Source organism: Myxocyprinus asiaticus, chromosome 12 (genome assembly GCF_019703515.2).
Source record: "Myxocyprinus asiaticus isolate MX2 ecotype Aquarium Trade chromosome 12, UBuf_Myxa_2, whole genome shotgun sequence".
Lineage (NCBI taxonomy): Eukaryota > Metazoa > Chordata > Actinopteri > Cypriniformes > Catostomidae > Myxocyprinus > Myxocyprinus asiaticus.
In genome coordinates this window covers 45,441,777-45,457,627 of record NC_059355.1, presented here as the reverse complement: position 1 = coordinate 45,457,627, position 15,851 = coordinate 45,441,777, and the positions used below count along the sequence as shown (strand labels likewise).

Here is a 15,851-nt window from a genome sequence, read left to right as displayed (position 1 = left end):
TAACAAATCTTCTAGTAACAGTGAATTCTGAGAGGGGAGTTTTAAGCCAGGGGTCTTCCCCCTATGTCTGGCTCTCCTAACTATGCATCGTTATATGGTTCGTTTATACATTTTATTATTATATTATGAACATGTGAACAGCCTTATTTGAACGAACGTTCCTTTCCGTACTACCCGATGTGACAAAAGCTTTAATTTGTGTGCATGTAAAGTGCACAGATTCAACATGATGAAACTTTCGCCTTCAGGATACTTACATTTTCATTTCTGCATATTTCATGGACCAAATATTCACTGGCATCTTAATTTGCCCCTGCTTATTAAGCTACACAAGAGGATTTAAAATGCTACAAAAATAATGAATATGCCATGGGTGTCGAAAGGCGATGAATCTTATAATACCAGCAAGAATATTCAAACCACATCAAAGGCATTCTCAAAGAAATTGTACAACCGTAAAAAACAACAGTGGTAAAATATTCAGAGTTTTCCAGGGGTGCTATCGAATAGGCTGGTGATCTATTCAATGAATGTATTAACCAGTCAAAGACATGATTTTTTTGGAACTTGTCTACCCTCTGGGGTTCAGTCAGACAGCAGCTAGAAGAAATGAGGTCTCCTGTAGTTTACGTAACCCTCGGTTCCTAATTGCCTTTGAAAAGCAGACGTGCTGCCACACTGCTTTTCCTATGCCTATGCTGGGAAAGGAAGATGTTATGGAACTCTTTATTAAAAAAAGTGTCAAACGATTAGCCTGGCATAGCAGAGCTACAGTAGCATATGATTCTTTTCTGAATTTTGAGTTGCGCAAACTGCATACAAGAGAGCATACACAAGGAGTGGTACAAGGATAAAATGTTTAGAAGGGCAACTGGTTGGACTAAGAGAGTGCCTCAGAGGTTTCTGGGTGGCACGTGGTAAAATCTAGGGGGGTAATGTCCCTCCTGGGCCCCTTTAAGACCCGGCCATAACACACAGCAGTGTGATCTCATCTGTATATGTACTTAAAGTGTACATGGACATTTTTGTACATTCGGATTGACTTTGAAACATGCAATATCATCAAACTGACGTATTGACGTATGAACAAATTTACAGACTTACAAATCTATCCAAATCCTTTGATGACTTGTCAAAACTGTTACTACCAGAACCTTTGCGAGGGAACAGAAGGTGACCGAGTTCAATTCTGAGACACTATCTCATAATGGGATCTCTAAAATTGTTCATTTGTAAAAGAGATTCCGTTTTAGATGTACTGTATATGTATCAATATCAGTACAGTTTATTAGGGCTGTCAATCGATTAAAATTGTTTATCAAATTAATTACATGACCAATTATTTAACCAAATTAATTGCAATTAATTGCATATATTATATTATATTATATTATATTAAACCTAATAATTCAAATAATTATAAATATAATATGTAGGGCCTACAACAAATATAATTATGCATACTGTATATTCATATCGAAATAAATTGCATTACTGAGGCAGACAAGTAAAGCATTGATAAGACTATTAAAAAGTAGCTATTGAAGTCATTATATTGTTTGTTTTATTTCCATGTCATTGAACAATCCTACAGGACACGATAGATGCTTTTGGAGTGTTCATAAATGTTCATATTGTATATTGAAAGTCAAACATATGAAATCTAAACATATGAAAAAGTATACTAGAACCACACTTCACGTGCAAATACCTATGAATACTAATGAGATCACGTTAAACTAAACCTATCAGTTCCATAAATTCTATGAATCTCAAAGAATTTGTAAACATTTGTATGTCTATAAAAAATTTTCATACATAAAATAGGTTTTAGATGCTGTCAATACATTCATAATGTATGTTTCAATGTTTATCCACTAGAACCACACTTTATACAAATACCTACGAATATTAATGAGATCACATTGCACAGACACACAAATGTTAAACAAGCACAAGTTCATTATCTTTCCTCTAATTAATTTTGCCGACCAATTTGATCTATTATTGATAAGTTACCCCAAAACAGAAAAGCAACAGTTATCAATCTCATCAGCAATGGTAGACGTGGCAACAGTATGGGCTCAACGCTACCATCACATCTGCTTCTCGCCACTCTACACTTCTCACAGCTCGCTGGGAGGAGGAGGATTGCTGGCATATGCCCTACTGCTGGCAAGCTGTCAATACAATGTTTTTTAAATCTAGTCCTCCGTGCTGCCCTATCAGGAGCATTTGATGAACTCTAGATGATGTTTCTCAGAGCAGAGGAGAGGAGGATCTGAGATTCGGGACGGATGAGGAAGGGTGGATGGGAAACATCTGCTAATTTAGCAGAAGGGCTTGTTTACACTCTGTTGAATAATTGGCGTGCACACAAACGGAGGCATCAAACCTGTTCAGTTCGCTTAATATGTGGAGTCAATTTCGTTGTGTAATATTATGATGTGTCCTTTACACCTAATGTTACACCATGTTACACCAAGTGCCCAATGTCATTGCGATTGCAGTTTTTGACAGCTTTGTTGATTGTATTGGGATCAGTCTAGTTTTGTTTTAGTAAAGGTGTTTTAGACTGATGCATATCTTTTAGTGCCATTTAATTGTCATTTCTTTGACAAGTACTATAGACTAACATGTCCACATGTCCAAAAAAAAAAAAAAAGAAGAAAAGATTGGATTGCCATGGTACATTTAAAAAAAAAAAGACAATGTGCTATTATCATGGTTCCATGTCCAAAACATATGTTAGTGCCATGTTTATTTTTCATTACTTTTTTATTATGAGGAAAACCAATGGCCAATTTAAAGCACAAATATGAAAATATGAAAATGCAACTAAACTCCACGACATCAAAATGTACCCTATTTTCTAATGCACACTCCTGGCTTTTTGTGCAATATATTTGTCAATGCATGTTATTCGAAAAATTAAAATAATCGTAATCTTTCATCAAAATGTAATGACTTAATGCACCTCTGAATTAACTTTTCTTTTTTGGCTGACATCAACAAGGCCTCTGAAGTTTCAACCAATCTGTGCCAGCTGTGTTTTAGGAGGGGAGTAGTCTATGTTTTATGATCCAATCAACTGTTAATAGATAAAATCAAGTCCTGCCCTACTTTTTTTTCTTGTTAAATGCCCTGCCTCACTCTGAAATATGTTACAATGTGGACATATATGGGTAGCAAATGTCATTTCATCTTGACTTTAAGTCTTTTTTCTTTTAAATTACTGAAACATGCTAATGCAAGATGTTTTAAGTTACTTAAAATGTGTTCTTCCCCTGTTTAAGATCTTAGTTAATAGATATTGACGTTACTTTCATCTTTGAGAGTTTAATTGTATTAGTCATAAGCAGGGTTGGGGAGTAACGGAATACATGTAACGGGATTACGTATTTAAAATACAAAATATATGTAACTGTATTCCACTACAGTTACAATTTAAATCATTGGTAATCAGAATACAGTTACATTCAAAAAGTATTTTGATTGCTGAAGAGATTACTTTGCATTTTATTGTCATTTGTTTCATTTAATATTTAGTCCTTTCAGACGGAAAACATTTATACATATAAATGATGTGATCCAAAGTGCATTTGAACAGCGGTGAAACACTTTCTTATGATGTGTTACATTCATACGAGCAGACAGAGAAGTACGTTTGAAGTAAGTTTGGAGCAGAAGAAATAGAAATAAACCTTGTGTAAATTGTCAGCTTTACACTAAGCTAAAATGCTATTTCTAGCCATTTTACATGCACGTTACCAGGCATGATCATATTTTTTTATCTAGAAAATTCATGTTGGATCATAATTTCTTTTTTCTAGTAAGACCTTTGATATTAGGGTAAAAGTCATATTCTTGATAATAATTTTTGTATTGTTTTCCTGTAAAAATATCTAAAAATCCTGAAAACAAGATCAATTTGATTTATCTTGTTTTAGAAACAACACTGCATAAGATATTTAGGTTTTTCAGAGAATGTATTTTTAACATGTGTATTTTGTCTTACTGTACTGGCAGAGTTTTTATAGTCAAAACAAGTGAAAAAAATCTACCAGTGCTGAAGAAGTAATCCAAAGTATTTAGAATACGTTACTGACCTTGAGTAATCTAACGGAATACATTACAAATGACATTTTACAGCATGTATTCTGTAATCTGTAGTGGAATATATTTCAAAAGTAACCCTCCCAACCCTGATTATAAGGAGTATATGCAGTTTACTGTATTTCTTGGCCTTGACCAGCAGCTTTTCCACACGAACAGACAAATACCCGGTTTGAAACTAAAATGATTATGTCCACCCAAAATAATAGCTCACATATCTTTCATTAATACTGCAATCAAGTGCTGCTCTTAATCTCATCATCTTCATTTATTTGATTTTTAGTTCCAAGCCACGTTCAAACACTAATCAGGCTTTTGTTTCTATAAAACAAACATACTAAAAATCAAAAACCCCAAATTAAAGATTTGTCTCTGGTCATTATTATTGAGCAAAACAGATACTGTTGTGATTAAGGCTGGGTGATATATTAATTATTCATAGCTGCCATATAAAGTTAAGCAATGAATTTAATGTGCTATTTATTTGGCCATTAAGTTTCCTAAAAAGCATGTCATTTGACTAGTTTCATAATTGATAGATTTCTTGCAATTTGTGAGTATGAAAGCATTAAGACAGATATGTTGTAACTGGGTCATTGATTTGCAAAATTGGTATTAAAGTTGGTAAGTTTTATACATTTCCGTGAATCAATTCAAACTGTCCATTAGACTGAATCAATTCAAAACTCTTTAACGCCATCACTGAAAAAAAGTTCATGGAAGTCTGTGTGTGGCATTTTCATGTACGCTATTTAATATTTTAATCATAAATATAAATGTACTGTAGGTAAACATTGCTGGTTATTACTGGATATTGCTAAATTTTTGTATTTAAATGAAAATTATTAATTATCATTCTTCCTTGTGTTTCTTTAGAGAAAATACTATATTTTCCAGAATACAAGTCTAATTATTTTTCATCATCTGAAAGGTCCTTTGACTTATAGTCTTTAGTGATTATACAATTTACATAATTTATATGTAATTGATGTTGGTCGGCCAAGCACAATGCACACCAAAATACATGTGCTTACAAACATCTGAAAAGAGTATTTTGCCTTAACAAAGTACTTTATGCAACCAGTTTAAATAGTCTGTCCTATTATAACATTATTGTTCTAACAAACTCTAGACCGCTGTGAAACGCAACTCCTCACATGCCCACAAAATGAAGTTTCATCACACTTGTAGTTTAAACATTCGGCCACTGAACTGGATTATAAGTAAACAGCAAAGTGGGTTGCAAATATCAGAAATATTCATAGAGTTATATATGCTATAAACAGATGTGACTTATTTGTCAGGTTTTTTTCATGAAGCATTAACAAACTATGAAAAACTCACATATATTTACTTAAAGCAAATGCTCCTGATTTAAAATAGGCCAAATACTGTGTGATACAATTAGTAGATCCTGAGGTTATCTTCAAAGAGTGCATCTTGACAGCTGCTGAGCGGTTGTCGGAAAGTCGGGCAGCTGCTCCCGGGTCCTAATGCCTGCCAAATCTAACCTCTACCAGTGCAACTTATGCAGAGATGGAACTTTTCATATATTTTTTTTTCTCTCAACAAAGCGATTTTGCCAGGATTTACATATATTCAGATGCAACTTTATTTCCGCAAAATACAATACTTAAATACCGAGGTAATAAATATCATCCAAAAATATATATTTGTTGAGCTGTATCACTCAGTCCTAGTTGTGATCATGCCATTCATATGGGTTAAAGCCAGCCTCTCTCTTCTGAGGCGTACGACTGCAATCAGATCAGACAAGAGTGCGAACCAGGAGCATGCGGGCCAATTTAATCCGTGAGGCACACATACGCACATACACCAGTACCCGTACACACACATTCATCTCGACAGAAACCTTGCATGGCTTGTCGCATTGAATTAAGCAAGAGTGGCCTGACACGAGTGTACAATGGACAGGAAACTCCACATCACAAGCTGGCTTGTTTCCCGACATCCAACACCTTTTACTACACACTGACTCCCTCAAACACACACGCACACTCCCTACAGGGCTTGTCACTCATTCATTTTAGCAGCTCCATCAAGCTGAGCTAATGCAACTTTTTCCACCTCACCTGCCACTTTTAACCTGGTCCACTCGGGCCACAGAATCCATTGTGCTCCGCAAATCTCTCCTATTCATCACCTGTGCGACCATGCCTGCTTGACTGACACTGATTTTCTAGTTTAATTTACAGCAGAAAATAATTGTGATGTTACTAACTTGGGATAGTACATTCAAAAATTTAAATTACCTCATAATTTACTCACCCTCATGCTGTTCCAAATTCGTGTAAATTTCTTGGGTTGGAGTTAAATCCATGACCTTGGAATTACTAGTGTCATCCTCTACTAATATACTGTGTATATATATATATATATATATATATATATATATATATATATATATATATATATATATATATATATATATTATTGTATATACAGACGATTTGGCCCATCAATAGCTTAAATGTAGCAAGCTTGTAGGCTTGTAAAGTGGCTAACCATTTGTTAAAAGGATAGCCTGACTGTGGTTTAACTACTTTAAAGGAATTAATCTCCCAAAAATAAAAACTCTGTCATAATTTGAGATAAGCACATTCACAGCGGCACACCTGTTCACGTGAGAACATTAAGCCATGTGTTGTTTAGACGTCAACATTTTCAGTGAAAAATTACTTTACATATTGAGTTGTTTCTCACCAAAACCTATTGTATACCTTTACAATACATCTGAATATGACACATAAGTCACATGCACTACTTTTATGATACATTTGAGTCCTTATTTATGCTATGCAAACATTTTGGGTGAACTGTTCCTTTAAATTACAAGTAGTTACAGTTGTTTTCCCCAACATTACAAACTACAAACTGAGACCCTGACTTGAAAAAAAAAACTGCCAGTCCACCCACGTACAAGTGGATATTTACCACCCTACCCAACGCCAACTTCCTAATTGTTCAAACTCATTCATACAGCCCTATATATTAGATGTACACTGACACGCCTCAATAATTCCTTCATTTAGTACAGACTACACCCACACAAAGACAGCAGGACTTGTGTCCTCCAAGAACAGCCAACAACAGACATTCACACTTTTTCCTGTGTGAGTGGGAAGTGTTGTGTTGCTCGAGTAGGTTTTCGCGCCTTTAAAATGCTACATGGAATAAAGGGTTTAATACCCCATGGATCCACACGTAGCCTGACTCACTAAAATCACATTTTACACCTTTAGTTTCCGCACTTCGGAGCTAAAATTCAGTATTGGAAAAGCCGTTTTGACTGGACATTCACTGCCAAACCACTTTCCCCCACAGACAAAGTGAAAATGCAACAAACCTTTGCCAAATATTAAATTCTCACCTTTTATAATACCCCACAGTCGACACTGACAAATAATGTGTTGATTGTTTTACAGTGCTTTGCTTTTAATTAATAACTGGCAAGAATTAACCAGATGCCTTATCTGTATGTTCAAAAACCATGTTTGGAAACTTTAGTTGTTAAAGGGATAGTTCATCCAAAAATGAAAATGCTCTTGTCATTTACTCACCCTCTTGCCATCCCAGATGTGTATGACTTTCTTTCTTCAGCAGAACACAAACAAATATTTTTAGAAGAATATCTCAGCTCTGTAGGTCCATACAATGCAAGTGAATGATGATGAGACATTTGTAGCTCCAAAAATCACATAAAGTAAACATAGAAGTAATCCATATGATTCCAGTAGTTAAATTCATATCTTCAGAAGCGATATGATAGGTGTAGATGAGAAACAGATCGAAATTTGAGGTATTTTTTACTCTAAATCTCCACTTTCACTTTTACATCTGAAAGTCACAAGTGGTGCCTGTTTAGTTTCACTTTCACATCTGACAGTGAAAGTTAAAGTGGAGATTTAGAGTGAAAAAGGACTTAAATATTGTTCTGTTTCTCACGCACACCTATTGTATTGTTTCTGAAGATATGGATTTAAAGACTGGAGTCATATGGATTACTTTTATGCTTTTATACTTTTATGTGATTTTTGGAGCTACAAAGGTCTGATCACAATTCACTTGCACTGTATGGACCTACAGAGCTGAGATATTCTTCTAAAAATCTTTGTTCGTGGTCTGCTGAAGAAATAAATTCATACACATCTGGGATAGTATGAGGGTGAGTAAAGGATGAGAGAATTTTGCAAATTCGTGCAAATATTATTGTCACAAGCCCAATGCTTTACTGCAAAAATTCATGTAAAGTCTCTTTCTTTCTGTTTCCATGAGAAGAACCAGTATTTGATTTTCAAGCTGCACAGTGACAGGTAATCAGTAAACTGGTCATTTAAGCTGCTTTCTCAGCAAGGTGTGATTGAAGTTTTGCTATCTTTAAACCACAGAGGTGTAAGGAATAAACTACTTTTTTATCGATATGGAGTAGAAAATGCTGATGTTTTGCTTTGAAAATTTCCCTGTTAAATATTTCCTGGGAATTTGTATTTGCCAGAAAACAGCTCACTTTTTTGCTCCGTTAATTGAGCAAATGTCTGTATGTCCTTGGAATGTAATTATATTTGCCTACTAAGAGGCCAAGTGGTGTTTGGCAGCCGAAACAGCAAAATTCTCATGCAGAGAAGGTACTGGTAACTCAGAATACACCTCAGGAGACATCCTCTCTCTCGTTCGCTCTCTCTCTCTCTCTCTCTCTCTGATTAAAAATGACAAATGCTCCAGTGCTGCACTTTAGGTATTAAAAATTTGCCAATAAAAATTATTAGCTGCAACACATTCTGCACTTTTTCTTCCCTTAAAAAATGATTACTAGACAAATGAAAGCTCATTCGGGCATTAAAACAAGTCTGCGTGTGCAACTCTAGACAACTGTGTCTGGATGGCTCATAAATAAAATCGCCCTCTCTCGGTTGTCCCAGGGCAGACACTGAAAGGACATACGTATGTACATACACAGAAACCAAATGTCCTCACAAACTTCAAGTTTGATAAGGTAGCCTTTTTACATTCATGGGATTTATAAATATGTATCAGCATCTTTTACAAAGTTCTACATTTAAAAAAATATATATAGATGTAATGGCTGGATCAAAAAAGCATGTTTTCCCCCCAAATTGAATTCTCAGTAATGATTCCCGTTAGATTATCAAAATTGTGATTTTTTTTTACTGCTGTAATTGCTTTAATTCAATGTTTATATCCTGTATATTGCAGTACGTGGAGGGGGGGCAACCTGGACATGATCTTGACAGGTTTCATGAGATTCACCCTTCATGAAATTGGCCGACATTTGGTCCATCATTTAGGTCCCATCCATCAGCAACACAACCTCTCCAGGCAGCAGAAGAGGGGTTTTTTTATAACAGAGAGACTCACATAAACACACCCACATTCACATAGCAGCTTTAATATGTCAGTACATCACCATCCATCTCTGTCAGTTCCTATCAGCTCAACTGCTATCACTTGCTCATATGCACACACACACACACACGCCAGAGGACTACATGCTTCAAAGAGTTGTTAAACACCCTATTTAAGGGTTCTCAGCCCGGAAGGTAACGGTTATCCAGGGTCTTATAATTCTCTTACATTCAAACACATTTTCGTGTTTTCTCTCTTTCAGAACTCTAAACCAATGAAGCTAAAAAACTATTAAAAAAAAATACAATTAAAAATAAAATTAAAAATGAAAAAGAGAAAAATAGAGTTCAAATGGGAAAATTAGTTCAAATGAGTTCCAAGCAGCGTACTCTTGTATACCTCATGCTCCCTTGTATTCGTGGTCTGTATTCTGTATTTCTTGAGCTCTGTGTGTCTTTTAGCCTTCACAAATGAAGTCCAATCTAGAATTTGGACAGTCCAACAAAACCCTGAAACTCCATGTACTTGGTACAAGCATATAATGGATCTCTGTGTCTGATAACTTATAGTGAGTGCTTTCAGTATAGTGGTTTGTTAGGTTTAGCGTTAGAGTGAGGTTTAGTGTTATGCGTGCCTCAAGAGAACTTTTCACCGTGGGAGATTTCCATAACGTGCGAGACCGGTTAGACAAAAAACATCAGCTGTAAAAAAAGGAAAGAAAAATGACTGAAGCGGCAGAGCTATCGAATCTCTGAAAGACAGAGGAGATATGAAACTACTGAGAGCATTTTAGGAGGAACACTAAAAGCATTGTCAAACTGCACTTCAAAGTGCCCTTATGTGCGGGGTTTCACCAAAGCACACTCATTTGAAATACTTCCGGCACTCTGGCTGTCAAAAACCCAAGAGTGTAAAATACCACAGGAGAAGAAAAAAGAAAGTTCAAGTACTGAGTTGAGGAACGAATGTGAGTTCTTTGCCTGCATGGTTGTTCGCATGGAAATCTTATGATAGCAAGCACAACTGTGCAATTTGCATGCAATTTAATGTTAAAGGAGTATTACGTTGTAGATTTCAGTATGATAATTTAACTGTTCAACTTTCATCCTCAGGTGCAAAGATTAGGAATAGAAATTAGAAATATTTCACCCAAAAATTTAAATTACTTCGTTTTTTACTCACGTTCATGCCAAAATTTGTCGCTATTCACTGAAAATATTCCCCTCCGCTGAAGCTTTGAAATCTTATTCGCAATCACATTCTGATTAAAGAAATGCCATATTTACTTCAGGGTTGACATCACTGATGCCCAGTGCTGGGTGAAATCTAATTTCAAAGTTATGAATTAATGTAATCTAATTACTTTTTTAAGAACAATCAGTTGTGTAGCATATTACATTTCAAATTCTTGTTACAGCTACTGACTTGATTAATTTACTTGGATTACACATATTTCAAAAATTATTTATGTAGCATGCATTTAAAACATAAATTACGTTAATATGTTCATATGTTTGTGTTTCTGTGACAGCTGAAGGGTGTTTGCTGAGCAGAAAAACAATGGCATTTCTGTGAAATGTATTTTAGAAAGTTACTTAAAAGTAATTAGTAATGTGATTATGTTTTTCGATGAAGTCAGTAATATGATGACATTTTTTTAGAAAAGTTTGTAGTGAATTACATTTGGAGTAACTTAACCGACACAGTCGAACATCATTTATTTAAATTAGGGCTTTTGAGTTAATGTGTTTATTCAATGCGATTAATTATATAAAAAATAACTAAAAACATTTACGCAATTAATCAGCAGGAGGCAGTAAGCACAACTGCAGCTATACAGGCAACGTGCAGCTGTGCAGACAACAAACCACATTTACTGTGTGGTTGAGTCAGGAATGGAATACTACCCATACTACTGTAACTATTTCTGCCATATTTATACAGTAAAATACAAAAATAGTAAGAGTACAGTATGGTAGTATGTCATTCCGGACTCACTTACTGTGACACACTTACTGTCTTGCTGTCACACTTACTGACAGCAGAGAGCACAAGATGAGAATGCGTTCTTGCATTCAAACAAAACTGAACGGTGTGCAACTCCGAATGCAGGGGTCTTGAAACATGTTTTTCTACGTTTAAAATTAACGTTTAACTTGACAAAGCATCCTAAAAATTCTGTCTTTATTATGTGACACAACCAAAGTTAGATGCTCCAAAAGCACTCACCTGACGCATGTGTACATAGATACATCCTTAGAAAAGCCCTTACAATACAGTAAGTCTTCCTCGGACAGATTGATTATTTAGTTGCAAAATGGATTGCTTTGGACTGTATGTCAATGCTAGGCTTATGTTTAATGATATGGAAATAAACAATATATTGCCTTCTAAAGCCACTTCTTATATTGTCTAATCAATGCTGTTCCTGTCTGTCACAATAATGTAGTGTATTTCAATTATCTGGAGCATAATATTTATTATATTTTAATTTACATATAATTATTTATAATCATTTAATTTTTATATACACTGGTGGCCAAAAGTTTGGAATAATGTACAGATTTAGCTGTTTCTGAAGGAAATTGATACTTTAATTCACCAAAGTGGCATTCAACTGATCACAAAGTATAGTCAGGGCATTACTGATGTAAAAAACAGCACCATCACTATTTGAAAAAATTCATTTTTGATCAAATCTAGACAGGTCCCATTTCCAGCAGCCATCACTCCAACACCTTATCCTTGAGTAATCATGCTAAATTGCTAATTTGGTATTAGAAAAGTCACTTGCCATTAAATCAAACACAGTTGGAAGCTATTTGGTTCATTAAATGAAGCTTAACATTGTCTTTGTGTTTGTTTTTGAGTTGCCACATTATGCAATAGACTGGCATGTCTTAAGGTCAATATTAGGTCAAAAATGGCAAAAAAGAAACAGCTTTCTCTAGAAACTCGTCAGTCAATCATTGTTTTGAGGAATGAAGGCTATACAATGCTTAAAACTGCCAAAAAACTGAAGATTTCATTCAAAGGTGTACACTAAAGTCTTCAAAGACAAAGGACAACTGGCTCTAACAAGGACAGAAAGAGATGTGGAAGGCCAGATGTACAACGAAACAAGAGGATATGTACATCAGAGTCTCTAGTTTGAGAAATAGACGCCTCACATGTCCTTAGCTGACAGCTTCATTGAATTCTACCCGCTCAACACCAGTTTCATGTACAACAGTAAAAAGAAGACTCAGGGGTGCAGACCTTATGGGAAGAACTGCAAAGAAAAAGCCACTTTTGAAACAGAAAAACAAAAAGAAAAGGTTAGAGTGGGCAAAGAAACACAGACATTGGACAACAGATAATTGGAAAAGAGTGTTATGGATCTTAACCCCATTGAGCTTTTGTGGGATCAGCTAGACTGTAAGGTGTGTGAGAAGTGCCCGACAAGACAGCCACATCTATGGCAAGTGCTACAGGAAGTGTGGGGTGAAATGTCACCTGAGTATCTGGACAAACTGACAGCTAGAATGCCAAGGATCTGCAAAGCTGTCAATGCTGCACGTGGAGGATTATTTGATGAGAACACTTTAAAGTAGTTTAAGAAGTTCTGAATTTTTTTTTTCAAAATTGTAATAGTAATTTTTCACGTTATTTATGTCCTGACTATACATTGTGATCAGTTGAATGCCACTTTGGTGAATAAAAGTACCAATTTCTTTCCATAAGAGCAAAATCTGTACATTATTCCAAACTTTTGGCTGCCAGTGTATTTAATTATAATTCATAATCTATTGAATTTTAATTAATTGACAGCCCTAATTCAAATATGTAAAATGCAGAATGAAAATTTGGAGCTTGAAAGACATTGTCACTACGAACTGTCGTTGTGTGGAAATGTTGCATAAAGATTCCTCAAAATGTCCCCTTTTGTGCTCCACGGGAAAAAAATAACATAATGCAGGTTTGGAATGACATGAGGCTGAGTAAATAATATTGACAGAAATTTAATTTTTGGGTGAACTATTCCTTTAAATATCAGGAAAATATGGGGTATAAAAGTGACATTGTCTGGATAGCTAGTTGCAAATTTGTACCCATTCACTGTTTAATAATAGACAAACTGAATAAAAAAAATTTTTAAATGTAAAAGGTATTCTCATTAACTTCTTTTCGTTGTCGGTCAGCCTCAAGTGAGGTGTTAGAAAGTGGCTAATGAATATCTTCCAGAGTAAAACAAAGGCAGTAAATTACCATAGAAAAACATATTTCAATTGGCAATCTAATTTAGCGCCCAGTGTCCTCTGGTGGGAGTGGGGTATGTATTAGTATTCTACAAGGCTATTTGTTGAGCATGTGTGTGTGTGTGTGTGTGTGTGTGTGTGTGTGTGTTTACCATTCTCTGGGTGTGATTGTCAGTATTCTAGTCCAGCTCTGCTTGCACAAATCTCCACTGCATCAGGTCCCTGGCACAGTGATTAAATTGTGCATCTGTGTGTGTGTGTGTGTGTGTGTGTGTGTGTGTGTGTGTGTGTGTGTGTGTGTGTGTGTGTGTGTGTGTGTGTGTGTGTGTGTGTGTGTGTGCATGTGTGTGGTGTATGCGCTATGGCTTTTATGCAGATGTTAATGCAATAATTAAACCCCCACATTAACAGTACTATAAGAACACCACACAATAATAGTTAGTGTTAGTAAGTCTGTGAGCGTGTGTTTGTGAGGATGCGTTTAAGAGAAACACCGGCATCTTTCAGAGCTGATCCTTGCTTGTGGATTGCAATATTTTTAAAGTTTAACTCCCACACTTTTTTATCTTTCTCGCTCTCTTTCTATCCATCTCTCTCAGGTGCTCATTACAGGTCCATCTACTGCTCCATGTGCTCCGCTGGGATGCCCACTCAACCCTTCTTTCTGTCTTACCCCCCTCTCCCCTCTGTCTCACTCCCACCCAACCTATTTCTCTCCTTGCACCCTTAGACTTGCCTGTAGAGGGAGCCATACAATGTAAGTGAATGGGGCTGCCTAGCTCCAAAAATGGCAAAAAAAAAAAAAAAAAGTGGTCCATATGACTTGTGCACTATTCCAAGTATTTTAAAGTCATACATTGGTTTTATGTGAGGAACAGACCAGAACATAAGTCGTTATTCAATAAAAGTCTTTCTCTTTCTCTCCACTGTAGCTCTCAAATCAAACATAGTGCCATTTGATCTCAATGACGTTCAAACGATGTCAAAAGCTGTTACGTAGTCCATAAGATGTTTTTAGTACATTTTTAAACGATTTAATGAAATTTCTGTATGTTCCACTTTTATAATATTTTAATGTTGTTTTTTGTCATTTTGGAACTTAGCCACTGTTTCTATTTGCTTTAATTATCTAGAAAAGAGCAGCCAAAATATCCTTCAAATCCTCTCCCAAAATTTGTGTTCAATGGAAGAAAAAAACCATACAAGTTTGGAACAACATGTGGGTGAAAAATGACAACAGAGTTGTCATTTCTGGGTAAACTATTCCTTGAAGGCATGACTGAACCGTGCAACAGTTTGGTCGCATTTGTGATTACAAATTATAATCTGCAATCTATGTACTGATTACCATTGTTCCATGTCTGCCAAACATGTTGAGTGGTCCAAACATCATCTGCAGCCTGAAACTGAACTTTTGAACAGATGTTAGGAGTGAATGCACTTGGCTGCACAGGAAAGCTAAAGGATGCTCCCTTGCTCCCTATTTAGTGAATGACTTAACCTCCAGTGTGCTGTCTGTCTGCACTGGTCTCAGAGCAGTTCGAAATACACCTTATTTTCAGCCTAACTCCATATTAAGCCTCTGAAATAAATATTTTTTTCTCAATGTGAAAATGCATAATAAGTATAGGATTTCGAATGAAAAACTAGCGCTATTGTCCACTATATTGGTCATTGTGTTTAACAGTGTGCCGTTTCACGATAAATCGCTCATATTTTAAAAATGGCATATTGGACGAATCTAGAGACTAATCTTTTGACTCAAACAGGTTTCAATGTAAAAACGAATTAGGGTTCTTACCAGATGTAGTTTAATTGGCATTTCTACCAAAGACAAACTCTGCTATGATCGGCGCCATACTTTCTTTGTGTCACATGACTGTATGTCATCCGTATGTTGTAAGTTTAACCCTTTACTGACAGCCCAGACTGTTCTGAACTGAGATCAGTCAGTTTAAATTAAATTAAATTATGCTTAGTGTATAGCGAAGACTAAACACAATGTACACACAAAAGAACGTGGGGTCACATGAGGTTAAGGCAAGTCAAGTCACTTGGCAGCCATATTCATTACGTTTACAAGCAGCTTTTTTCCAGTCATGCAAGTTTAGC

The 15,851-nt window shown here is 35.7% G+C and overlaps 1 protein-coding gene across 5 annotated transcripts in view; it reads right to left on the bottom strand.

Moving 5' to 3' along the window:
- LOC127448891 (receptor-type tyrosine-protein phosphatase T-like) overlaps positions 1–15,851 on the bottom strand; it is a 363,972-nt gene that overhangs the window by 299,604 nt on the left and 48,517 nt on the right. The window lies entirely within an intron of this gene.